Here is a 25,576-nt window from a genome sequence, read left to right as displayed (position 1 = left end):
ATATAAACCCCTGTTACACCTATTACGCATTAACTGGCACATTGTCTTGTGATTATCTTTGTATTTACCTATCTTCGAACTGGACTCTTTACAAATAAACAATGACTAATTCACCTGTTTGCCTGGCAATTCGTAGTCACTCATAAATACTTGTTGAATAACTAGTTAAATAAAAAGTTCACCTTATATTCACCTTCTCTGGATGGTTCAAGAAGTTCTAGTGCTTTTCAAAGCACGAAGTCTTCGTACCACGTTGTGATGGATTAAATTATCGTTCAGCAAATACTGACTCCTCTCACCAGGTTCCACGAGCATAGGACATATCCCTTCCTGTCACGTTTGTCTTTGTCATGTTCCTTCCTTTGGCCAACGAGATACTAGTGGACCTGGGCCAATGAAAGCAGAGGCTTGGCATCTGCTTGGGTGGTAGGGTTTGTTATCTCACACTCCTGCTTTGCTCCATGGGAAGAACCTGCCTAAGGCAGATGTTAGTTCAAGGAGGATGAGAAGCATGTGCAGCAGAACCGGACCAACAGGACGGAGCCTAGACCAGCCCAGATCAGCTGTACTCTGGCTTACCTGCAGATGTGTGAGTGGCAAGCAGATGCTTATTGCTGTCTGCCACTGAGATTTGGGTGGTCTGTGATGCAATATCACTACGGCAATGACTTACGGAGACACGTCTGCATCGAAGCTACTCGAGTGCTTATTATGGATGAGACATTTGAGCTCCACCCTGGATCTCATAACTGATAATCTAGAGTGTTTTTGGAAATCTGTGTTTAATAAGAGCCTCAGGGGGTTCCTGTGCTTACTCTTGGGCTGCAACACTCACCGCCTGGCTGTTTCCACTGGTGTGGAAGGAACAGTAGGTTAGTTCCCAGAGAGCTGCTGCACTGACCTACAAAAAACTGTTCTGAGAAATTTGTGGCTGCAAAAAGCCAGGAAACAAGATTTTTCTCATGGGATCATTGAAAGGGGTGGGACTCAAGAAACTTAAGAGCTTCTTGAGGTGATTTATAAACATAGCATTTCTCAACAAGCTTTCAAGCAGGTATCCAGCCAATAACTTTTGTTTAAATTTGAATATGTTAAAATTAATTGGCCTGTAGAACAACACAACATTCATTGGTTAAACATGTACTTGGGAAGCTCTTACTAAATGTCAGGCATTGGAAGATGATGGAAAATTCCAATGTGCAAAGGAACTTCCAGCTAGCCTGGAAGTTAGTTAGCCTGGTTCCCTCCTGCTGTAGAGGTGGGTGTTTGGGGATTTTGAGGGACATAGTGACACAGTCCTTTCCTCCCAAATGCTTTCCTGGGATGACTCCTATCACTTCGGTAGGCACCCACTCACATTTCTCAACATTTGTTCTCTTTGGGACCTGCCTTGCTCCTGTCCCATGGAGAGAATTATTTGTAGCAGCCAAAGGACAAAACAACCTCTCTCTCCAACCCTGGATCCACCTCAGCACCCTTGCCCCAAGTTCCTTCTTCAATGCTGCATTCTACTGGGAAATTCCACTCAGCAACCACGCAGCAACCACGCAGCAACCACGCGGGGGGCGAGGCCCCTGAACTAAGGTTCTGAGGTTCCATTCAGTGCGCTAGTCCTACTGGCCAGGAGTGCTGGTCATGAAGGAGAAACTTTATCACGGGGGAGTATTATCATCACCTTTCCAGTCACGAAGTCCATGCCTCAAAAAAGCATTTTCAGTAGCAAACAGAATAAAAGCATCACAATCTGCAAGGAGTCTCACTGTGATTAACACGCTGCAGAAGCAGGCATTGATTTGTGTTATTTGCTCATCTGAAGCTCATCTGCTAAGCTCAGAGGATGGGTTACTGCAGCAACCTTTGGTCACTGACTACAGAGAGCACACAATGTACTTATTTGTCTATTAACAATATGACATTATGTACCAAGCAAATTGCCCTATGCCTTCTTTTCGTATTACTCATCCAAACCACCGCTTTGCCCTGTGAGACTCAACTTCTAAAAGAGACAGCTAGACTCATATCATAATGATGTCATCGTTGTCAATTTATATGGACAATTCTTAATGGCACCAATTGTTGTAAAATGTAAACATTTCTAGAATAAGAACTGTGGCTTTGATATGTTATGTTCTATCTAAAGCACCCTAAGAAATACTTAACAACCATTAAATTGAGGAGCAGAAACAATGAGCTTGAGGCCTGAACATCTCTAATTCTAGTACTTGGATAAATAGCTAACACCGGGCACTTCTATTTTCATTGCTGAGAAGTCTACTGACTGAGCTCTCAGGAACTGCCAGCAGTGATCGGATGACACCTTCAGGGAGCCTGCGCTCCCTGCTGGACCCGCCCCCCGAGGGTGGACCAGGACTGGAATCACCACAGCCATCTGGACTCTGAGGCAGGTGCTGTTTCACCCAGACCCTCCTCTTCTCGGCTGGAGCTCCCCCTGCTCTGGTCCCCCACATTTGCTGTGGGTGTTGACTGCTGACAGCAGCTCAGAGCTGCCCCTTTCTGTGGGCACCTGCCCTTGGCTCCTGAGAGATCCCTTGTCCAGAGAAGCCAGGGAGGTTATGACTCTCTCCCTAGGAGAGCAGCCTGTGGCCAGTGACTGACTGATGGCTGGGGGCGGGGGTGGGGGGGTGTCAGGGGAGGTGGTGGTGCAAAAGCCTAGCCCCTCAGCCTCCAGGCAGAACAAGCTGGTACACCTCACGCTTGAGAGCTCCCCAAGAGATCAGGCCAAGGCAAGACATTTCTGGAAACCACATCTTTTTCTAACCACTTCCCTTCCTTGTTCTTGCTTCCCTCACACTCTTACAGGTTTTTTCTGAGAGTATGCTCACTTTGTCAATAAATTACTTACATCTCAGGTTTCACTTCCAAGGAACTTGTCCTAAGACACCCACCCCAAAAGATGAAGTAAATCTTCTCTAACTACATATTATTACTGGGAATAGGGTGGCTGAGTCCCAAACACGGGTTTGAAATTCTTATTTTCCTATATGCTGGGTCCTTGTTGGCTATTTGCTGTGCTCCTCCGCAGATTAGCCAGGTTTTTCTCCTGTGTGTGGGGGGCAGCAGAATCCTTTGTCCTCCTCTGCCACCATCTTCCCCGAGATCTGAAATTCTCAAGATGCACTTAAATATCACTTGAAATATCAGAAGCTGCTAATTGGTCAGATAGTTACAACGGACATCGAATGGATTCACTGTTCGTAGGCAGGTCTTCATTTGAACAGAAATCTTAAAATCCAGCAGAGCTGCAAATAGGCACTTATCCTTCATGTAACAGTCATAGTTATCTACTGCTGGACAGGTCACCTGTGAGAGCAGGCCAGGGAAGAAGGCAAGTCACATGCCCTGATTGTAACATTTAGGTAGTGACAGAGGAGTGGCAGAATTTTCAGAGGCGAGTGAGTAAAGAATAGTAACGACAATAATAAACTTGATCATTATTATTCACTGCAGGCAGGGTGCTAGGCATTTTGTCCAAAGGCCTCGTTCATTTCAACAACTCTGTGAACACCCAGTTAGCATAGCAAGGACCCCATTCAAGTGCGGTCCATCAAAGACCTTGGTCTCCACAGCTGCAAAATAATTGGAGGATGGGGGAAAACTGCCGCCATGGCCAGAGCAGCTCCCTCTGAGAGCAAGATCAGTCCTTTCCTTTTCAAACATTTAAGGGAATCATTACTTCCCTCTTCTAAGGCCTTTGTCCTTCTCATTCAAAGCGCTCACGGGGGCACTGTCTGTCCTTTTATGTCTCAAGTTAATGCACCGCCTGTTCACTAGAAGCTGTGCTTTTAGCTGAGCTGCTAAAAGCAAGAGAGCATTAATCAAACATTAGTACTTGAACCCAAGTATAATCTAGAAGTGGCAGACAGTGAAATCCTGACATATAATTACCTCTAACCTTTTTTGTGACTCTGCGTAGAATATTCACGTGCTTCAGCAGGTTCTCTTCTTCCCATGGCCAGAGTCCTGGGGTTTTAGGTATGTACTCTAGCTTCCTTCAAGATACTGAGGATGCCTAGACATTTATTTACTAATTGGTTACATGTCTCTGAATAAGGCACAGGTATGCCCTTCATCTTAGGAACATTGTCTGGGTGTTGGTAATGAACTTTCACAGGCAGGGAGAGATGGGGGGGGGGTCTTGTGAACCTGGGCATTCTTGGGAACTGCCCTGCCTGGTTTCAGAAGCTGTAATCCCCCATGACTAAGGCTGAGTGAGAGACCTTGGGACCATAAGCCACTAAGGAAACAAAGCTTATCTCCCTGGCAGGGGCACTGCCTCTGCCCCCTTTTGCTTCACCCTGCTCTGCCCCAGGTGGATGACTGGTTAGCCAATGATGGGTAAGATTCCTCAATGGCAGGATGACCTAAGACAGGCACAGTCACAAAGGGGCCATCAGGGGAGGACTTGGAGGACTACAGAAAAAGGGGGTGATGGACTCTTGTCCCACAGCTTTGACATAGCCTGAGTGCTCATTCTGTCTGTGAGAAGTCTTCTAATCTCTTGGCTGCCTTACTTCCCCTGCCTGATGTAAGCCTGAAACAATGCAGGAGAGTGCTGCAGCCCTGGGCAGGAACGGGCAATTCCCTGAGGCAACCAGGCCTAAGAAAGAATGCATAAAATCCTATGAAGACTGCTTTGCTAAGAATGCCCTCAATTTTCTGATAGGGATCCAAGCATAAAATGAGTTTGTTTCCCAAAGTTTTATAACCCTTTAGCTATCTGATCCTGACCCATTATAAACCCTCATAGTTCTTTGAATGTTATCTGTTGTTTGATCCTTATTGCCTGACAAGGATTAATGAGCTTTTCCTGTATTCCTGTGCAAATTGAACCCAATAAGAGCCCATTGAAGAAAAGACTCTTCGCCCTTCTCCTTTGAGAGATCGGCCACCTTTCCTCCCCAAGCAGATCACACCTTGGTAGACTTACTCTCACCTGTGGCAGGCCAGGGGAGGGGGTGTGGTGCTCTGTAGGCAGAGCCCCACCACAGGGCACCTCCTCGGCACAAATGCTTCTTGGAGATCCATAAACTTCTTCCTCTAAGGGAAGCAGGGGTCGCCTGTCACATGACAGTCCTCTGTGTGTGCTCTGAGCACTGGCTCAAGGACAGCATTCTACCTGTCTCCCTCTGTCTTCAACATTTCTCTCTCACTCTCTCCCCCTTGGATAATCTTATCAGTGGACATGTTAGTTTTAATATTACTGGGCTTAAAACACAACATTCCTCTCCCTTGATCCCAAATCCTCAACTTCTTGGTCTCATTTCCCCCTTTCACAGCAAACATGTTGGAAGAGTGGTCACTACTTAGTGTCTTTACTTCTTCACCTCTCACTCACTCCTTCCTCCAGGTCAGGCTTCCATGCCCACCCTCCACTGAAACTGCTCCTTTTGAATCATCAATGCCCTCTGTGCTGATAACCCTGGCAAGTGATAGACACTTTCTGTCTTTGTCTCATTTGGCCTCTCAGTGGCATTTCACGCTGTTGACTACTCTCCCCTCTTTCTCAGAACCATCCTTCTCCCGACTCCATGCAGTGGTGTGCTGGCAAACTGGCTCTTAGGGTGGAAAAGCCCTGATTTGTATCTTTTCCTTTTCCCACAGTGTAAATACGCCCATCAAGCTCCCAGTGGTTTCACGATGGCTCACAGATCACTGGTTCCATGAAAGCAATCCCAATACCCCGTATTCCTGGTTTTCTCCTCTTACCCCTACCTCACAGGTGGCAAGCACAAGGCTGCAGGCCGAATCCAGCCGTCCAGCTTGTTTTATCCGGCCCTGAACCTTGTTTTTACCTGGTGGCAGTGTGAAGCTCTTGCTTAACTGTTAAGGAATAGTCCCATTTACACAATCCTAAAAATTACATTTGCCCTTTGAAGGCAACTGTGAGGCTGATGTGGCCCCTGGTGAAAATGAGTTTGACAGCCCTGCTTTACCTGCTCTTTCTGCTGGTCCTTCCCCTACCACTGAAATTCCAAACATCTGTCTTCTTGAGGCCTTGGATCAGCACCTTCTTCTTTCTTCCTTTCTTTCTCATAGAAGATCTCAATTCTCTGCATGGTTTTCTTTCTTTAAAACAAAATTTAAAGCTGTATTTGTTTTTACAAGAGGCAATAACTTAAAAAACTAAAATGGTATAAAAATACTCCAAGAAGCCTTATGTCTGTTCCTGTCCCCAGCCACCCCTACCCCGTTACCCTTTAGGTAAGCCCCTTTATTAGTTCCATGTATTCTTCCAGTGTTTCCTTTTGTAAATGCAAGTGTGTGTATGTGTGTGTGTTCTTATTCTTCCTCTTTTTTACACAAAAGGCAGTATCATGAACACTGTACTGTAGCTTGCTTTTTACTTTACTATCTATACTAGAGCTTTTCTGTATCAGTGGAGATAGCCACATGATTTAAAAAATACCATCTAAATACTGACCACTACCCAATATATATGTCCAATTCTGACCCCTTCTCCGAGTTACAGACTTTTCCAACTGCTTACGTGACCCTCAATATCTTAAATTTCTCTCAAACTTGCCATGTTCCCAATGAAACACTTGTTTTCATCTCCTGTGGTGGATGTGGTTTTGTTGGGTGACCCCATTGCAAGGTCGGAGCACCCTTTCCCCAGCTGCTGTGAGGGTTGCCTGCTAATGGCTCACAGCTGCCCCTTCTCTGGAGACATGCCTTTAGCTGAAGCCACCCCACCTCGTCCTGGAAGTTACCCTCCCAGCCAGCTACTGACCGATACTGGGTATTTCAGCACATACCAAGCTGAAAATATCGCATGTGCTCATCTTCCCATGAAGCTATACAGGCGATTGCTTGAGCACATGGAATATTTCTAGAGAGTCGGTTCAGAAAATCTGTGCCTCACAGTGAACATAGGGACAGGGAGAGTATTTGTCTGCCGTCTTCTTCCCATCTCCTGTGGCCCATTGGTTAAAGGCACCTTACAGAGATGTAACTCCCCTGCTATTCCTGGTTGTATCACTCAGTCCCATTGGCACTTAAGTTGAGCTCAGAAATGTTAAGAGGAAGTAGAGTCCTGAGGTGTGGGCGTCTGGCGGAAGTCTGCACAGAGCGGGCAGAGATGCTGACAATTGGTGATTTCCAGGAACAAGAGACAGCAGAGGGTGCCAGCAGGGACAGATGACAACCAAGGACCAGATGAGCCCCCTCCATGACCCAGAGGAAAACCTGGCCTGGTCCAGAAGAGGTAGAGCAGAGATTCAAACCTGGGATTTGGGTCACAGCCATCCTTTATGGGTTCAGTCACTGTAAGCAGCGATTTGCAATTTTTTCATTTGTGAAATGGGGATTATCGATAGCACCTTCTTCATCAAGTTGATGTGAGGGTAAAATAAGGTAATAAATGTAAGGAACTTGAAGCTGTGCTTGATATATAAAAAACCTTAATAAATATTGGCTATTATAGTAACAAACTGTTTAATTTTAATGTAATTTTTCTTGATGCTAATGAGGGGATTGGAGGCAGACTTCTCAGGTTGTGACAGGAGATGCGGTAGAATATTTTAAAAATACTAATGTATTTTAATGCACTTCACGTATTAACAAGTTTAATTAAAATCGTTGAACATATGTTGAAAGATTGTTTTCTTTGCCTCTACTCTGTACCCACACATTGAGCTGGCATTTTTTTTGCTGTTGACTTGGACAGCTGAAGACCCCGTACACTGGGAAAGAGGGACAAGAGGGGAAAGGCTGTTACATATCTCTAAGAGGCTGCCTTGAGCTGGCCCCTTTTTGGGTTGATGGGAATGGGGGCTCAACAGCTGAGAGGGTCTGCCTTGTCCTCCTGGGGGGGTCCTAGGAACATGACCAAGGTCTGAGATTTTTCTCATCCTTTGCTCTTGTGAGTCAGGGAGTAAGAAATCTCAGGCTTACAGGTCAGTCCTGAGCCCTCAGTAGCCAGCAGTGTACCCATGCCTGTTGGAGACAGTTGCAGGATTACCTCAAGGAGGCCTGGCAGATTAGGAGATGCTCTGTGTTAGGAAGAGGGGCCTCCAAGAGCAGATGTCAGTGCTCTGTACTTATATCAGAGGCCAGATGGGAACTCAGTTGCCTCCATGGATGCCAGCAGGCAGAGCTGCTGACAGTTGGTGACTTCTAGGAACAAGACACGGAAGAGGATGCCAGCAGGGATGGATGATAACCAAGGACCAGATGAACCCCCTCCATGTCCAGATGTTCTGTCAGTCCCCTCCAAACTCCCTGGGGGCAAGGCAGGAGGGAGAAAAACCCTAAATGGACTGAGTTCATCTGGAATTGACTTGCTTCCAGTTCTGCCACCAAGTAGACTGGGGACTCAAGACAGAAATTAGAGTCAATTATGGAAAATACAGATTTTTACATTTTTGTATACCTAAGTTTTGTGGCCAGATACATTTAACCACTGCAAAGGTAGGGCTGAATTGAGACACCAGAAAAGGCCTTTGAATAAAAAGCAAGAATAGAAACATTTTCCACTCTGGAAGAAAAAAGAGGCTCAGATTTGAAAAAAAAAAAGAATTCTAGACTGTAGAAAGAGTTGTTGACAGAAGGAGAGCAGTGAGACTATCTCTCTCTGCTAGGTAGGTGGGAGTGTTGGTGACACTTGAAGCAGTTGACAGAAAAATGTAGCAGAATGCCAATATGTCACTCAACAGACTTTGTCCTGATGCTCTAGAAATCATGCGTCTGTAGTCTGCATTCAAGATTCATTGTATTCCAATGAACCCACAGGAAAAAAGCCAGGTATCTGTAAGTATCTAATGTCTCATGTTTCCTACCTTTGCTTGGAGATTGATAGCTACATTCAAAATATGTAAACCTTAGGAGGAGGAAGAGAATAAAAATGGATGTTTTCAACCAAGAAGCTTTTCAAAATGTTGAGCCCAGATTGGCCATCTCCAGGGCTCTAGTTTAATCAGTCTGACTTCATTTGCACTTGTGGGACGCCCTGGAACCAGGAACACCGGAAACGCCAGCTGAGCACTAGCAGCTTGGACCCTCCTGTGGAAAAGACTGTTTGGTTGTCCTCTTACATTAGGAGGAGCTCTTTCAGTAGTTAGTGGGGCACATGGTCACCCCAAATAAAGGCCTTTTCCCAGTGCCTTTTGCATCAAGGGATGGCTGTCTGATTAAGTTATCTTGACTTCTCTTGTCTTTTCACTGAGAATTTAGGGTCAGTTTGGCTACAGGTAGCAGAAAATCCACCTCATGGTCGTTTAACAATAGGGGTTCATTTTTCTCCCATAATGACAGGTCTAGGGGTTGGCAGTCCAGGGCCAAAGAAGCAGCTCGGAGATGTCATGGAGACCCAGGCTCTTTATTTCCATTCCGCCATTCTTAGCACAGTGGGTCCTCCCATTATGGTAGGGAACACAGTGGTTGTCACAGCTGTAAGCATCCCTTTCTTGTTTAAGGCAGGAGAGGACAGGAGGAATGGCTCTGCCTTTGTTGGTCCTTTGTATTATTAAGAGAAGCAACTGCTTTCATAGAGTTCCCCTAGGCATACTTCCATATACAGAGTCTGGCCGATGTAATGCCTACTTGAGAGTGCTTGGCAGAGAAATAATATGGGTGTAATAATTTACGGTTTTAATTTGAACATTTCACCTAAAATGTCACATGGTGTGCTTGAGAGTGATATTATTGTGTTACAGAATTACATGCTTATGATTTTGTAATTAAAAAGCGGTGTTATTTATGCTAGACCCTGTATAGCTCATGGGCTACAACTGTGGTCTGTGTCCCCTCAATTCGAGGACAAGAGAGGCTGCTAACGAGTAGTTAGTTTTTCTGGCCTCAGCACTGGGAGTGGGAAGGGGGTGAAATGGATGTTGGATCAACAGTGTCCCTCACACTCATCTACTGCAGGTAATCCATCATGACTTCTGCTCCCTCCACCATATGGAATTGTTCTTGAATCTCCACAGCCACCTCCCCAGTCAAAACTGCATGATCTATAGCTTCCATTTTTACAAAGACCTCCAAAGTGGTCTCTATTTGCAATGTGCTTTTGCTGTAGTATTGCAGAATATTCAGTTCTGCTAGAAAATGCAAAACGATCAGGATGGATGTAAGTCTCACAAAGTAGGGAGCATTGATAGTAAGTAAATAAAGAGATGTAGGAAAAACACACAGCACGTAGGAAGTAAGGGACGTGATCAAACAAGAAACACGTGAAGCTTGGGTAGAATTCATAAGATGTGTTAAAAGCAAATAGTAAGTTATCAACCTGTGAGACATGCAGAGGATACAGAGAATAAATAGAAAATATGATTTGGCCAACAAGAGAGTTGCCTACAGGTAGAGAGGGAGGACTGCTTTCACTGGGCTGACAGTGATATGTTGCCCCAATTAGTCACGCCATGGTGACACCCAGTGTGTTTAGGATTCCCTTCTGGCCCCCCAGGTGCTCTGTCTAAGAACTGCAGATACAACTTGCAGCTCTCTAGCAGGCTATTTGGAAAACTACAGCCATGGCCAGGTGTACTTCCCTGTGTCTCTTCAATACAGACACGTGGCTTTGGTCTCAGGCACCTTCCCTCTGTTGTCCTGTGTTCAAACGTCAACTCAGGCTGTCGTCACCACACCATCAGTGCAGGAGGCTGAAGTGAGGGGGCAGGGAGAAGGACACAGGAACACAGTTCAGCTACCGTGGCGTTTTTCACCTGCTTGCACCCTGTCCTTGCCCCTTGCTTCTCACCACGTGATTTGGGTTGATTTAATCTGAGCATTTTGATTTGTGCCCGGAGCTCTTCTGTCCTGTGGGAGAACCCTGCTTCTGGAATAGCTCTGCTGGTTTTGAAGCTACATTGCATGAAGGTCGTTTCCAACATGACACTATGTCTCTGTGTTTGCTCACTTCAATACACCCTCTAAATACAACCACAGAGTGATCTTTTAAAATCGTAAATCTAACCAGGGTTAACCTCTGTTAACAACCTCTCAGCATCTCACCATTGCCAACAGGGCGCCATCACTCTCTCTAGCCTAGTGTTGCAGGTCGGGGCGCCTGAGGAGCAAAATACGAGTGGCAGGTTAGCATGTAGCAAATGTATTAGGGAGTGCTCTTGGGAGCCTTGCTGTCTGCCCCACCCTCCAACATCAACAAGCTATTGGGTGTGGGTGAACCCTGGGGAAGGGGGTGTGACTTTGAGTGAGTAGTAGCTATAGAATGAGTCCTTCAATCCTGGAAAGGGGGTCTGGGCAGCATGACACAGCCCCACCAGACTCCCCATGACTGGCCAGGCCTCTTTCTCCATCTTATCCCTTGCTTTCCTTCCATTAAACACACAGCCACTAAACACTAGTTGTATCATCCAAACATACCAGGCTCTTCTTTCCTCCCTGGCTTGTTACTCTGATTCTACTCAGATATCCTCTCAGCCACCACTTCCACCCGTCCTGGCAGTCCCAGCCCATAGCGTCTCAGATCGCACCTCTGACCCTAACGGCCCATTCCATCTGCAGGTTAGGCTGGCCCAGATCCAATAACCTGCAGCTGTGAACTGGCTGGGTTGTGGGAAGAATGGGACTGAAACCCTTGAATGAGACACAGGTGATGAGTGCCTGGACAGGATGGATCAGAGGCAAATCATGCTCCACGTTCTAAAATATCTTCTCCCTCTGAGCAGCCCCCTCCCCTCCTACCTTCCCCTTCATCCTGAATGAGAAACGTGGGTTCATTTTTGTAACAGGAGATGATGCACTGAGCTCTAAATTGTGTTTTAAAATTTTAATTGTAGACTAAGTCAAAAAACACCTAGGGAGCATTTTGAAGATGCCCTGCAGCTGGATTTGTTTTAGGCCAGAGCAGTTTTGCTGCCTGGCTGCTTCCTGCTGAAAGCACAGAGGATGCCCCGAAATGTTGCCACTGTAAACAAAACTAGATCAGGCAGGTGCCTCTCTCCTGCACTGACAGTCCTACCTTGTAAGTTGCTGGCAGCAATGCTTTTTGACAGGTACAGTGCTGGGACGCAAGTGGCTTCCCAAATAAGTACTGAAAGGGAGGAATTCTTCAACACAGACTTGAGAAATGCGAGCACTGGGAGGGACTTCAGAAATCACACAGTCCAGCTTCCCTAATTTAGAATTGAGGAAACTGAGGCTCGAGAAGGCGAAGGTGTTTTATCCTAAGTCACACAGCTGCGAATGGCAGCCTGAAGCAAAACCAGGATCCTCGGCTGCTGGTCTAACCATCATCCTGCTACACTGCATTCAAGTTCATACTTCACCCTGGGGTAAAGTATTTTTTGCCGTTGGGCATTTCAGACGATCGTGTGTCATTTCTATGATCTCTGTGATGGTAATACCTAACTGCACAGGGAATGTCTATTGGTTCTGTCACTGGGAGGAACAGTTCACAAATCCCCTAGTTGGACTTTTGTATTCTCTTCTCTCCTCAAGGCTAATTACTGGTTTAATTAGGTCATTCCAACTTGATCATAAAGGCAATCACATAAAATACTTGATGAATCTTTACTTTGTGCTGTGAAGACCCAACGTATGTATGAAGTGTTTTCATTGGAACTTACGAAAACTAAACAATAATTAACTTTGAGATGTTTAAAGTTCAAGCAGGAGCAAATTCACAAATTTTAGAATTATTCTCTGTTTTGCACACTACATCATACATGCATGAAAAACCATAAGGGAGCTGAATTATTTATGGAAATCATAATTTACGACAGCATTTCCTTATGATTTGCCTTGTAAAGCCTCCAACATGCCAGTAAGTTACAGCCATTTGTTTGGCATTTAATACTTTCTTTGGGTTTCTATGACACCTCTTCCTCCCTGCAGCTCAAAGTACTTAAGACAAATAAACTCAGTAATCCTCACTACAGTACAGCCAGAGAGAATAGATGGCAAATACAGTCCTCTTGATACTGAAGGCCGGGAGTCTGCTTAGAAGACCCAATGTTCAATTGACTGGCATGCTAAATGCATTATCTGAGTATTTGGGCAGTGGTTGGAAATTGCTGGCCAATCTATATGTGACTGGTTATTTGCTTCTGGGCATCTTTTCAACTGAGAAAAGAGAAAATATGAACACTACGGTATATTGCTGAGTTTTAAAAAAATTGCCAACTATAAATTGCAAACTACTTGGATTAACATAGGACTAATTTTGGGGGGATATCTTTGGCTAAAGTTAAAAGACCAGCAGAGTGATTGAATATAGGGGATAAGCAAACCAATAATCACAATAATCATTATAATTTGCTGAGTTCCTGCTTTGCATCAGGTTCAGAGCGGAGTGTCTTACACATGTTTCTCTAATCCCTACAACACCCCTGCAAGACGGGCACCGTTGTCTCTATTTTATAGGTGAGAAAGGTGTGGCTACTTTCACTTATTTAAGCAATTACTATAGAACTTTAGGTGCATCGTCCAACGTGGTGGCACGAGTTAAGGGGACTATAGGCCAGGTTCACACTGTTCAGAAACGTTTCTTCCTCTCTTTTCCAGTTCTCTGCCCAGCACGTCTGCCCTCCCTTTGTTCATTCAACAATTGCTTACTGAGCATATACCACGCCAGGAAGGCATGAGGTAGTGAGTATGTGGTTGTGAACAGAGCAGTCAGAGTTCCTGCCCTCATGGGGCTTGGCTTCTAGGCCAGAGTCTGGATTTCTGTGAGAATGTGGTAAGAAACAAACAACAGAGTTAGGTGTCAGGTGATATGCCGGAGCAAAGAGAAAGAAGGCACAAGTAAAAGTTGGAGACTGTCTAAACAAATGCTGACTTCAGAGTTGGAAACTGTTACACTTTTCACTTCTTCTCTGTAGTGATTTTACTCTGGTTATTTTTGTATAAGTCCAGCACGGAGGAGGGATAGTGCAGTTTGTAACAAGATGGCATGGCTGTTAGCCAGTCCAGCCCAGCGTGGAAGCTTAGAGGATACTCAAGGTTAAGGTGAAATATTCCAACCCACAGCATGGGTCGTATCCGGAATGGTGAAGCTTAGGTAGTAACCTAATAAGCCTATTCAACACATCCCATGTTTTACCCACCTAGTCCACATGTCACTTTCATTGTCAGCTGACAGCATCTCACTCATCCTCTACCTCATGCCCCAGTGGGTTGAATAGTTCCTCCAAATATTTATGTCTATTCATCACAACTCTCCATAGCCTTCTGTCATTTTTCTCTTGGAAATATTCTTCTCTATGTTCAACCCACATTTCGCAATACTCTAGCATCTGTTCTGTTGCCCCATGATGATAACTGTAGCTTTTGGTATTTGGTAACATCCAGAGTGGACTACATCCTTCTTTATCTCCACCTGGACCCTTTATCTGGGGGCCCCAGATGGCCACCTCCAAAAATTAGTTTCTGATTATGGCCTCTTCCAAGCTTGGAAATAGTTTGCCCATGGAGCTGCCTTTCTTCTTCAGAAGGGGTCCAATGTGTGAGAAATCACTGGGAGGGGGAGTCTGTGGATTTCCCCAACCTTTCCACTAGCACAGTGGCCTTGCCTTGGTGTGTCTTGCAGGATGGCTCAGGGCACCAGCGGGGAAACTCATACTACATCTTGTCTGGTATTACCAGAGAAGCAAGGCCACATGGAATAGAGTCCGTCCCATGGAGAAAAAGATTTGCTCATCCTTATTCCTTAATTAATTCTGGCACCAATTCCTAGCCTTTTCTAAGGAGAACATTTCCTCACTTGCAGAGCCTATCAGAATGCTGGCAGGAACCGCACCATCACTCCCTGTGCAGGCAGCTCCATTTCGTATCTAAAGCTTGCATAAGCTTTCAACCTAAGCTCCTTTTTCTTTGGAAAGAACACACTGTCTTTGTTGTCTGGGCGGTATTGTTCTGTGGTTCCTCTCTCTCTCTTCCTCGCTCCCTCCCTTTCCCTCCCTCCCTTTTTCTTTCTTTCTTTCTTTCTTTCTTTCTTTCTTTCTTTCTTTCTTTCTTTCTTTCTTTCTTTCTTTCTCTGATTTTAGAGAGAAGGAGGGAAAGAGAGAGGGAAGAGGAGGAGGAGAGAGAGGAGGAGAGAGAGGGGGAGAAGGAGGGGGGAGAGGGGAGGAGGGGAGAGGGGAGGANGGGGAGAGGGGAGAGGGGAGAGGGGAGAGGGGAGAGGGGAGAGGGGAGAGGGGAGAGGGAGAAACACTGATCTGCTGCTCCACTCTATGCATTCATTGGTTGATTCTTGTAGGTGCCCTGACCTGCAACCTTGGCATATTGGGATAATGCTCTAACCTACTGAGCTACTGGCCAGGGCTATTGCTTCTATTATGCAAGTATTTAGGCCTGGGAATTATAAAAGAGATTCTGGTCTAGATAAGAGGGCCAGGAAATAAAATTAGAATGTCTCATGATGCCAGAAACAAAACTGTTGTGATAAGTAGACTGAACAGTAATTAATCAAGGAGAAGAGCAGCGGGCAATTTTGAGGTATGAAGGCAAGAGAAAAACTTGTTTGAAGGAAAAAATACAAGATCTGATTCCTGATTTAGGAATTCCTGGCAATTCTGAAGTATAGGTGGGCAGAAAAGAACTTTTTTTCAGGGAGAAACAAAACAGGGCATGACTGCATTCCCGATTTAGTGGTTCTTACAGTGTGGGTCTCGGATGGAGGACGCAGGCAAGCATTGGCATCACCTGGGACCTGGCTGGGTATGCAAATTCAGACTTCCTCTTGAACCTACCGAGTCAGAAACTGGGGGTGGGCCCAGCAGTCTGCACTTTAGCAAACCTACACGTAATTCCAATGCACACTAACGTTTTAGAGCCATTGGGTTAAAACCTCCTCTTCTATAGGGAGAATTTTTAATTCAGGACACCTGGTGGAGGAGGACGCCGAGGCAGAGACATCAAGGGTCAGTTTTGTTCCAGTGGGGAAACCCGTCCCACCCAGGTCTCTGGGTCAATGCTGAGAAAAGCCCAGGAGTAGGCGCCTAAGGGCCCCTGCTGGTTCCTTTAGATGTCAAAGGACAGCTTCAGAACTGAGCTGCTAAAGACTCTGTAGCTAGACTAATTAGTCTCTAGAATTTCCTGTAAGAGTTTGAAGGGCTGGGTTGGAAACTTGCAACCGATTGCCCCAGTGAAGTGGGGTGGGGAGAGGGGGGCCCCGGGAAGACCAATAGCACTGTTGAAGTGCCACAAAAGCCCTCCCTCCCCCAGGAGGACTGAAGCGGTCTTGTTTCTGTGTAGCAGGCTGTGAAAAGCCATTCCTTTACTTTGATGGGAACTGGGCTCAAGAAAGTTTCCCTTCCAGCAAGATGCTGAGGAATAAAGCAAATGCCGGCCAAGTCTCAAGCCAGGGTTCATGGGCCAGCCACCCTGCCTGCTTGCCTGCTTTTCTTCCTATTTACCCTTTCCTTTTTCCCTCTGTTTCTTCCCTCCTTCCTTCATAGTGGCCCGAGGCCTGGGCTGCGATAGGTCCTTAAGCACTGATGGGGGTGGGGACACAGACTCTAGAGCTTGAGTCCATCATCGTAACCTCTCAGGACTGAATTAAATACTCTTTAATGTCTGTTCCAGTTCTGATCTTCTTCTGAAAATTTTCTCACGGGCAAAAGCTTTATCCCAGAGATAAATGCAGTCGGAGTGCTAAGACCTGTCACTCACCTTTCATAAATTCACTAGTTCAGCTACTGCCTCCTGTCAGATGTCACCCTTTTACTAGATCAGCTTCTCAGGACTGTCACGATTTTGAGATCAATGGCTTATGTTTCTCGCCTGGATTCCCTCACTCACCCAGACAGGCTGTGAGATCTTTAACGGCAGAAATCGTGATGTGTTTACCATGGCAGCCCTGTGCCTAGCACCTGCTTTGTAGATAGCACAGCCTAAGTAGTACTGTGTGTGGGTTGAGCGACCTAGTTTAAATATGGATGTTTTTACGCTGTTTTCAGCATGACGTTGAAAGTCTATGTATTTTAACTTGTCCATAGGAATTTGTTTTTAATTAAAGCAATTTTCTTAGAAGTGAACAATAAATATATGACCGTAGTGGTTTCACCGTCGAAGAAAGACCAGAGCTGGACTATAGGCAAAGTGATAAAAACAGATTATATTCAGGACTATGGTCATAAGTGAGAAGAGACCTCCATATTGAATTGGGCTCAGTTCTGAATGCAGCATGGACAAGTGGGAATTTATAGCCAAGAAGCAGGATGGGGACCAGTGGATGGAAAATTACCAGTGGAGGGAAAACATCAGGGGTGAGGGGGATTCTGGCTAAACTGACCTAACAGGATCTTTGCTGCAGACAGGCCAGAGTGGTCGGACATCACCTGGAGCGCACTGGAGGATGAGGACCCTTATTGGCTATCGAGAGTGATCAGATGTGGAGGATGACGGACGCTTGCTACCGATCTAGCATGGCTCTTGATAAAACTAGATTTTACAGTGAAATGCACAAATGGGCCCAGGGGAAGTTTCCAGAGCCTGACTAAAGCTTGGCCATGTAGGAATATTTGTCATAACCTAGGGAAAGAAGACCACAATAAGCTATGAAAAGTAATGAAAGGGAGTTTGGAGTATCATCCTCAAGAGAAATGCACGTCTTGAGCCAATAGAAATGTACAATATGTCATTTATGGTCCTGATCTATGGTTCCACAGATTTGGCCAGTAGTCTGGATGGTAATTTTTGTGGGGAAGAGAGCATAGACAAAAATGTCTTGGGGCCTATAAAATTTTTGTTATTATTGACAAAGTTGGTGCCTAAGCATTTCTAAAATCTGATTAAACACTTTGTGTTCTCTGGTGCTTCATTAATGGGTTATGTTGACACAGAAAAGTGACAACCAGAAAGAAAAATTAATAATATTTACTTTCCATAACTAGAAGTTAGAGCCTCAAGCATAAGATCATAAGCTCTCGGCTGCTAACCAGTCCATAATTTGACATCCTACGTGGTTAAGGCACCTTTAAAAACTGTCAGCTAAGGATATAAACCAAACTAGGGGCTGCATTAAGGCTTACGTGTAAGAAAGAGTTATTTACATGCTTCTAAAGCACGGTCAGGCCAGAGAAAGCTCGTGTAAAGGCCTACAATTAATTGCTGCCAGTCAGAGCCTTTGAAAATGTTAAGTACCATACAAGTGCCCAGCAGGGATCCTGCTAACACTGTTTTATTGTCTTACCCAATAACTATAGCAATATCATGCCATCCCCCACTGAGTTTAACATATCATTTGCATTTACAGTGTAAAGTTGTTATTAAAGGCAGGATATTTTTGCAAGTGCAAATGTTGTATCTTTTCTCTTTCCTCTCTTGTTGTGGCACAGTATTTAAGAACCTGCTGCTCAACCACCTGTTCATGTTTATTACAGTGAGAATCATGTTCCCATCATTGGCAATTTTCTTTCTTTGGTTGTAACACGGCTCCAGACTTATCTAGGGTGATGGGCTTCAGAAAGAGCATATCTTGAGCTGGGTACCAAGATATCAGGAAATGGATAGCAGTTTTGTCTGATTTGGAAAGAATCAGCCCCTGCAAGGTCATGCACATTCTTCCCCTTATAGCATCATCTCTAGGAAAGGGCTATTTTGGTTCTGTCTGTGGGATGGGATTTTTAATTTGTCCATTTTAATATGCATGTGGTAAAGCCCTAGACCTTTCCTTCTCTGGACCACATCATCACAAATATCCATTGCATTAGGAAAACTCTTGGGCTCACAGGTTAGCTTGAGAGCATCCTGGTAAAGAAATAGAGTATTTTATGCAAAGATCTCTTCCACTCAACTGGAGTCAATTTCAATAGTGTTTCCTCTATGCAGAGGATGTGGAGATTTCTGGTCAAGATGGAGGTGTAGGTAAACACGACTCACCTCCTTGCACAACCACAGCAAAAACTACAACTAAACTACGAGACAACGATCACCCAGAACTGTCAGAAAATCAAGCTGTTTAGAAGTCTGATAACTAAGGAATGAAAAAGTCACACTCATCCAGAAGGCTAGGAGGGGTGGAGATGGGATGGGTCGGTCCCACACCCATGTATGGTAGGTAAAAACCAGGAGGGGTATCTCAGGAGTGAGGGATCCCAGCCCCACACCAGACCACCCAGCCGAGGTTTCCAGTGCCAGGAAGATAAGTCCCCATAACTTCTGGCCATAAAAATCAGTGGCGGTTTGGGCAGCAGAAGAAACTGGGAATCTCAGGTGTTTCCTCTTAAATGGTCGCCAATGAAAACTTAGGATTTGCTCAGACTTGCTCCCTTTGAGCTCTAGCACCAGGGCAGCAGCTCCAAGGGCATCAGGGGCATACAGGGAGAAACTGAAGTATCTGGCACCAGAGTGAGTGCTGGGGAACAGCTTCCTCCCAGATAAAACTGCAGAGGCCGGTCAGCAGCCACGGTTCCTTTGCTGAGCCCTCCCCCACACGGACCCATAGAGCAGCGGCGCTATATCCCAGACTATCAAGCTGCTCCACAATGACAATTACTTAAGCGATTGCCCTGGCAATTACCTAAGGCTCTGCCCCATCCAACTTGTGGGTGTGCTTTTATACATTAGGCCATGATACTCAGACAGAAAGCTCTGTCTAATACATAGAAAGGGATACGGGGAAGCTGCCAAAGTGTGGCATCAGAGAAATATGGCTCGAGTGAAAGAACAGGACAAAACTGCAGAAAAAGAACTAAACGAAACAGAGATAAGCAGTTTATCAGTTGCAGAGTTCAAAAACTGGTCATTAGAATGTTCAAGGAACCCATTGGATATTTCAAGAGCATAAAAAACCCCGGGCAGAAATGAAATTTACACTAAGTGAAATAAAGAAAAATTAAGGGAATCAACAGTGGAATGGATGAAGCTGAGAGTCAAACCAATGATCTGGAACACCAGTAAGTAAAAAACATTACGTCAGAACAAGAAGGAGAAAAAAGAATGCAAAAAAACAAAGATAGGGTAAGGAGCCTCTGGGACAACTTCAAACATAACATTTGAAACATACAGATGCCAGAAGGAGAGGGGGAAGACTAAGAACTAAGAAATTGAAAACCTGTTTGAAAAAATAATGAAAGAAAACATCCCTAATTTGGTGAAGGAAACAGACATACAAGTCCACAGGGAGTCACAAACAAGGTGGATGCAAAGAGGACAATACAAAGACACATCATAATTAAAATGCCAAAAGCTAAAGATAAAGAGAGAATCTTAAAAGCAGCAAGAGAAAAGGAAACAGTCACCTACAAAGGAGTGCCCATCAGACTGTCAGCTGACTTCTCAAAAGAAACTTTGCAGGTAAGATGGGACTGGCAAGAAGTATTCAAAGTCATGAAAAGCAAGGACTTACAACCTAGATTACTCTATCCTGCAAAGCTGTCATTTAGAATGGAAGGGCAGATAAAGTGCTTCCCATACAAGGTAAAGCTAAAGGAGTTCATCATCACCAAGCTCTTATCATATGAAATGTTAAAGGGACTCATCTAAGAAAGAGAAGATCAAAACTATGAACAATTAAAATGGCAATAAATTCACAACTATCAACAATTGCATCTAAAAAACAAACAGGCAAAATAAAAACAGAATCATAGATATGGAGGTCATTGGAAGGTTATCAGTTGGGATGGAGAAGGGGGTGAATGGGGGAAAGGTGTGGGTATTAAGAAGCAGAAATGGGTAGTTATAGAATAGGCAGGAGGATGTTAAGAACAGCACAGGAAATGGAGAAGCCAAAGAACTTACCGTATAAGCACGACCCATGGATGTGAACCAAGGGGAGGAGGGAGTGCCAGAGGGAATGGGGGATGATGGGTCGAGGGGGACAAAGGCGGAAGAATTGGGGCAATTGTAATAGCATAGTCAATAAAATTATTTTTAAAAAGATAGGATAAAAAAGGATTCTGGAAAAGATTCAAGTATTTGTTTCATTGCCCATATGATTAATTTGGCTTGGAGACACTGTGTAATGGTCTTGGTTTTATTATAAGAACATTGGTTAAAAGCTAGAATTCAGGATGTGAGCTAAACAAATACAGACCGGAATGCCTCCGGCTCTTGAAATCTAATCTATGCACAGTCCTGCCATTTGCAGGGGGAAAGAACTAGAAAAGAGAGGAGAGAAAAGAAAGGGAAAAGTGAAGAGGATGGAAACGGACAAAGGAAGGGATAAACAAGGGATAATCCCCGTGTTGGCTTGGTAGAGCTACGCTTACCACATAGAGCTGTAGCAAATGCTGCAGGCCAGTGATTAAATGCAACACGAACCTTGGACTCCTTCTAAGCAGGATGATAGGTGCAGCCTAAGAAAATCTGACCTACTTTTACACCTTGGCCACCCTGGGCTGTCACCGAGGGTTCAAGCTCCTTTGAAGGCGCCTAGGCCACTTGGAAGGCACTCAGAGAAACATGAGATTTTCAGCCGCGGAGATTAAGAAACTGGAACGCAGTAGGGGAGAGAAAAGCTCTTCCTGGACAGGGAGGCAGAGAACATTCTCTGGAGTGGAGGACGTAAAGGGTAGGGGTTCTCCTTCAGAACAGAGAATCAGTCATCGGAAAGAGTGGGGGCTGAACTTGGTAAGGGTCACGGGATCTAGAAATTTTAAGAGTTTAAGTCAATCAAGTCTTTAACGACTGGACAACTCCCACGCTATTTAAACCATCCTAGAGTGTAGAGGAGAGAAGTAAAGCCTCCAAGTTATTTTAGAACATAAAATAACTTTGGTGACAACCCCCCCCCCCCGTCAAAGATATCACAACAAAAGAGAACAACAGACCATATACGAATACAAGCATTAGACAAAATGCTGGTAACCGGAATCCAGCAGAACTTTAAAAGAACAGATGTCCTTTGGGAAGACAGGGTAGTTCTACAGTAGGAAATCTAGTAATATAATTCCCCGTATCTCTTAAAGGAGTAAAGTACATCATTTAGTCATCTCCACTGGTGCTAAAAATGAATTAGATAAAATGTACCATATATCCACTATTTCTAAACGGTTCTAATGAAATAGGAATAGACACCTTGTAAATATATTTAATGTATATATAAAGCCAGCATTATGCTTAATTGTGAGACAAAAGAATTCCTGTTAAACTCAGGAGTAAGATGAAGATATTCACTAAAATTTAGTTAATACTGTCCTATATAAGTATTAATTGATGCAAAGACAAGAAAAGGAAATAAGTGAAGAAAAGGAATAAATGACAATTAGTCGCAGATTTGATCATTTATTTATTTTTATTTTGAGACAGAAGGGAAGGGAGGGAGAGAAACATCCCCGTGTGGTTGCCTCTCACATGCCTCCTACTGGGGACCTGCTGGCCTGCAACCCAGGAATGTGCCCTGACTGGGAATTGAACCAGTGACCCTTTAGTTTTCAGGCTGGTGCTCAGTCCACTGAGCCACACCAGCCAGGGCACCATTCTATATTTAGAAATGTCATGACAATGAGTTGCTGTGTCTTTAGAGAAAAGTAAGATAATTCAGTAAAGTGGGCATTAACACATGTATTAAGAAAAGGAATAGCTTTTTATATATAAAGAGCTACCAATTAAAATATAATTTAAAAAATCCCATTTTACGATAACAGTAAAGACAAACAATACAGGAAATGATCTAACAGAGAATGGAGAGGAATAAGTAAATCCACACATCTCATACTCTCTGACAGCTGTTTCACGGTGTTTAAATTTTTGCCTATGGGAAGACGTGATTGCCAGCTGAGTTTATCTACCAGTTAAAGTGGAAGTGAGGCTCCTGGTCCTAAGCTGACTTGTCACCACAACACTTTCTGTAGGGGCACTGCAACGGGAGTCCAGACCCCGGAGGACTGACTTGCTCGCTGACTGTGACCTGCATGAATAACAGCTTTTCTGGACTTCAGCTTCCTCAGGGTTTAGGAAAGAGAGTGGGTGCATGTATTGCATCAAATGTAAACTGGGAATTCACAGATGTGTCTTATTGACCTGCTTGAAAGTAGTTTTAAAGAGCAGTCAAAATTGGGTTACTTCACATAAAAATCTGCATTCTCAGCACCAGGGAACACAACAGGGCTGGCCTCTCCCATTGCTACAATGAGCTGCAGCTGCAGAAGCTGTTGCCGCTTCTCTCAGAGCCTGGCTCCTGCGTTGCAGACCCTCTTCCCCTAGTCGCTCACCACCCTGGTGTCACTGGCCTGATTATTTACCAGCTGGTCCTGATGGCATTCAGTTAGAGCTCTTGGTCGTTCCAGTAAGCCTCTTTCACTTGCACAATTTAATGATTCTAAATTTTGGTCCATCTAAACATATTCCTTTCCACATTACTTAAAAGCCTGGGCATTTTGAGCTAATGTGGGTGTAGCAAGCTCTGGCCCTGTGCTTTTCTTTCTTTCTCCATTTGCTTGTAGCAGACGATCCTTGGTTACCATGGTGATTACCATCCCTTAATAATACGCTGCTACTGCATGGGGAATGTAATTTTCTCTATGCTCAGTGGAAAGCAGTGAAGGAACAGTAGTTGGTCTAAAAGCTTCCTCTCCCCCTCTGTCCCTAGGTGCTCCTCAGTCCCCGCAAAGGACAAGAGCGAGCTGCTGATCAATGTCTCCACACAAACCAGCACGAGAGCTGCAGTCAGGATTTAAATACTACCCCTGGGTCCCAGTGCACATGTGGGAACCCTGTGAAAGGCGTTCTCAACCTCCAAAAGTGTTCTGCATCAAGTCTCACGGGACTTAATTAAAATAATCAGTTTTCACAGCCCAGGCTTTCGACTCTAACCTCCCGCACGAAATGAGCATCCCCTGTGCCTAGAGGCCCTGTTCACACACACTCAGAGTGAGTAACATCCCGAACTGCACGCTCTCCTCCTGGCAGGGGTCCCACGGTCTGCATCTGGCCCTTTCCGACAAAATTGAGGGCAGAGAAAGGTAATCCACAGACTGTGGCCCTGCTTGGATTTCCAGGCCTCACCTCTTAGTCGTCAGAGGTTCTGATTGTGCCCTGTGCGGGGGTGGGGAGGATGGGAGAAGAATGGTGCTCTCTCCTGCACAAGACCCTCAGCTCCCAGGGCCTCACCCCCTGGCAGTCACTGGGACAGCAGGCTGAATCTCCCCAGCGCTGGCCTGCTCACCAGCACTTTGAAGTCTCTATCACCTAAGGTCCATTTAAAAAACAGATAGAACCGACATACAACACGGTGAAAGTTTACGGTGCATGAGGTATTCTAAGGTCCATTTTAAAATCATGGCCAAACAGAAAACCAGGGAAATGAAAGAGGTTAAAATTTTAAAGCATGCATTATTATCGTTATTCATTTTATTGTAGTGAGCACACTTACACGAGACCTAACTACCCTCTTAACAGTTTTATGTGCACCGTGCAGCATTGCTGTCTATAGGTGTGGTGTTGTAGAGCAGGTCTCTAGAACATACTCATTTTGCAAAGCTGAAACTTGATACTCATTAATTAGCAGTTTCCCATTTCCCCTTCCTCTGAGGTTGAATTTTAAGAGATGCGTTAATAGACTGGAGCAGCGATTTAAAACTGGTGTGCCGCAACGATTCTTAGAATATTTGGTACCTGACTATTAAGTCAGAGGCACTGACCTCTTTTCCTTAGATCAGCAGATAAAAAAACAACAACAGTCAACACAACAACTGCCATGGGTGTGAATGAATCAAAATTATACCTATTTTTTTTGTCATACTGGCAAAAAATGTAGTGCGTTATTTTTTGGTGAGTTGCCAAATTTTAGTTGATGTGTGCCATGAGATGAAAAAAGGTTGAAAATCACTGGACCAGTCACCTCTCTGGGACTCATTCTCTCCTTTCCTCTTTCCTGCCCCTTCAAATATCCACACAGAATATTAATTACAATGAGTAGCTGAATAGTTACATGGTAGAGCAAGCAGAATTAAGGTTATAGGAAGGCAGAGTGTATATTGTAAAGTGATTTCAACTTTTCCATTAAAAAATTGTCGTAATAAATACCAGAAAGTAAATAAATGACTGAAGCAGAGTTCATAAGCAGGTGGCCCACAGGCCATGGAAAACCCACAGACAAGATTTATTTGGCCACCAAGGAATTTTTTAAAAATTGCATAAAAGCAATCTGGATTTCAAGTTTTTCTTAAAAATTAGGAAATCTGGTGACATCAGATGCTGCATTCTTGCATGAAAACAGTCGGCTGGAGCTGAGGAGTGGCTGTCTCTTTTCCCTGGGGTGCGTCCTCTCCACTGGGGCACAGACCTCACTGGATCTGACTCCCTTATGTTCCAGAAGTGGGCCAGCTTCCCAGTTAATGACACTGACCCAGAGCAACCTCCAAGGTGGGAAAACTGATAAAAGGGCCACTTAACTCTGTGAGGTCTGCACACCGGCAGCTGGCAGGAAAACGCAGTCCTCCACCCTTGTCTTGGGTTTGTATGGTCGGGGGTAAAGCCCCCTCCTGCCCTACTGTGTTTACAGCCTCCCAAGATTCTGCTCCGTGACATGCCATGAAGCTGGGTGGGCAACGGAGGCCAGGAACAGGCCTAGGTGTGGCCGTATCGGAAGAGAAGTCTTGGGACTGGCTGAGCAAGGCTGCATTTATTTCAGAATGTTTGCCTTCTTACTAAATGCCTCAGTGCATGAAGCAGACTCTCTTCTCTCGACTCGCTGCCATCATCATTT

At 44.8% G+C, this 25,576-nt stretch overlaps 1 long non-coding RNA gene across 1 annotated transcript; it reads left to right on the top strand.

Moving 5' to 3' along the window:
* The first annotated feature begins 240 nt into the window (after nt 1–240).
* LOC118977366 (uncharacterized) lies at nt 241–23,661 on the top strand. The gene is made up of 2 exons (XR_005064511.1): nt 241–589; nt 23,459–23,661. It is a non-coding gene; the product is annotated as an uncharacterized LOC118977366 (long non-coding RNA).
* Nucleotides 23,662–25,576: the final 1,915 nt, after the last annotated feature.

This window comes from Sturnira hondurensis, unplaced genomic scaffold (assembly GCF_014824575.4).
Source record: "Sturnira hondurensis isolate 20B ecotype Veracruz unplaced genomic scaffold, ASM1482457v3 Scaffold0021354, whole genome shotgun sequence".
Lineage (NCBI taxonomy): Eukaryota > Metazoa > Chordata > Mammalia > Chiroptera > Phyllostomidae > Sturnira > Sturnira hondurensis.
The sequence above is the reverse complement of the archived record's forward strand: the minus strand, read 5'-3'. Positions and strand labels throughout refer to the sequence as shown.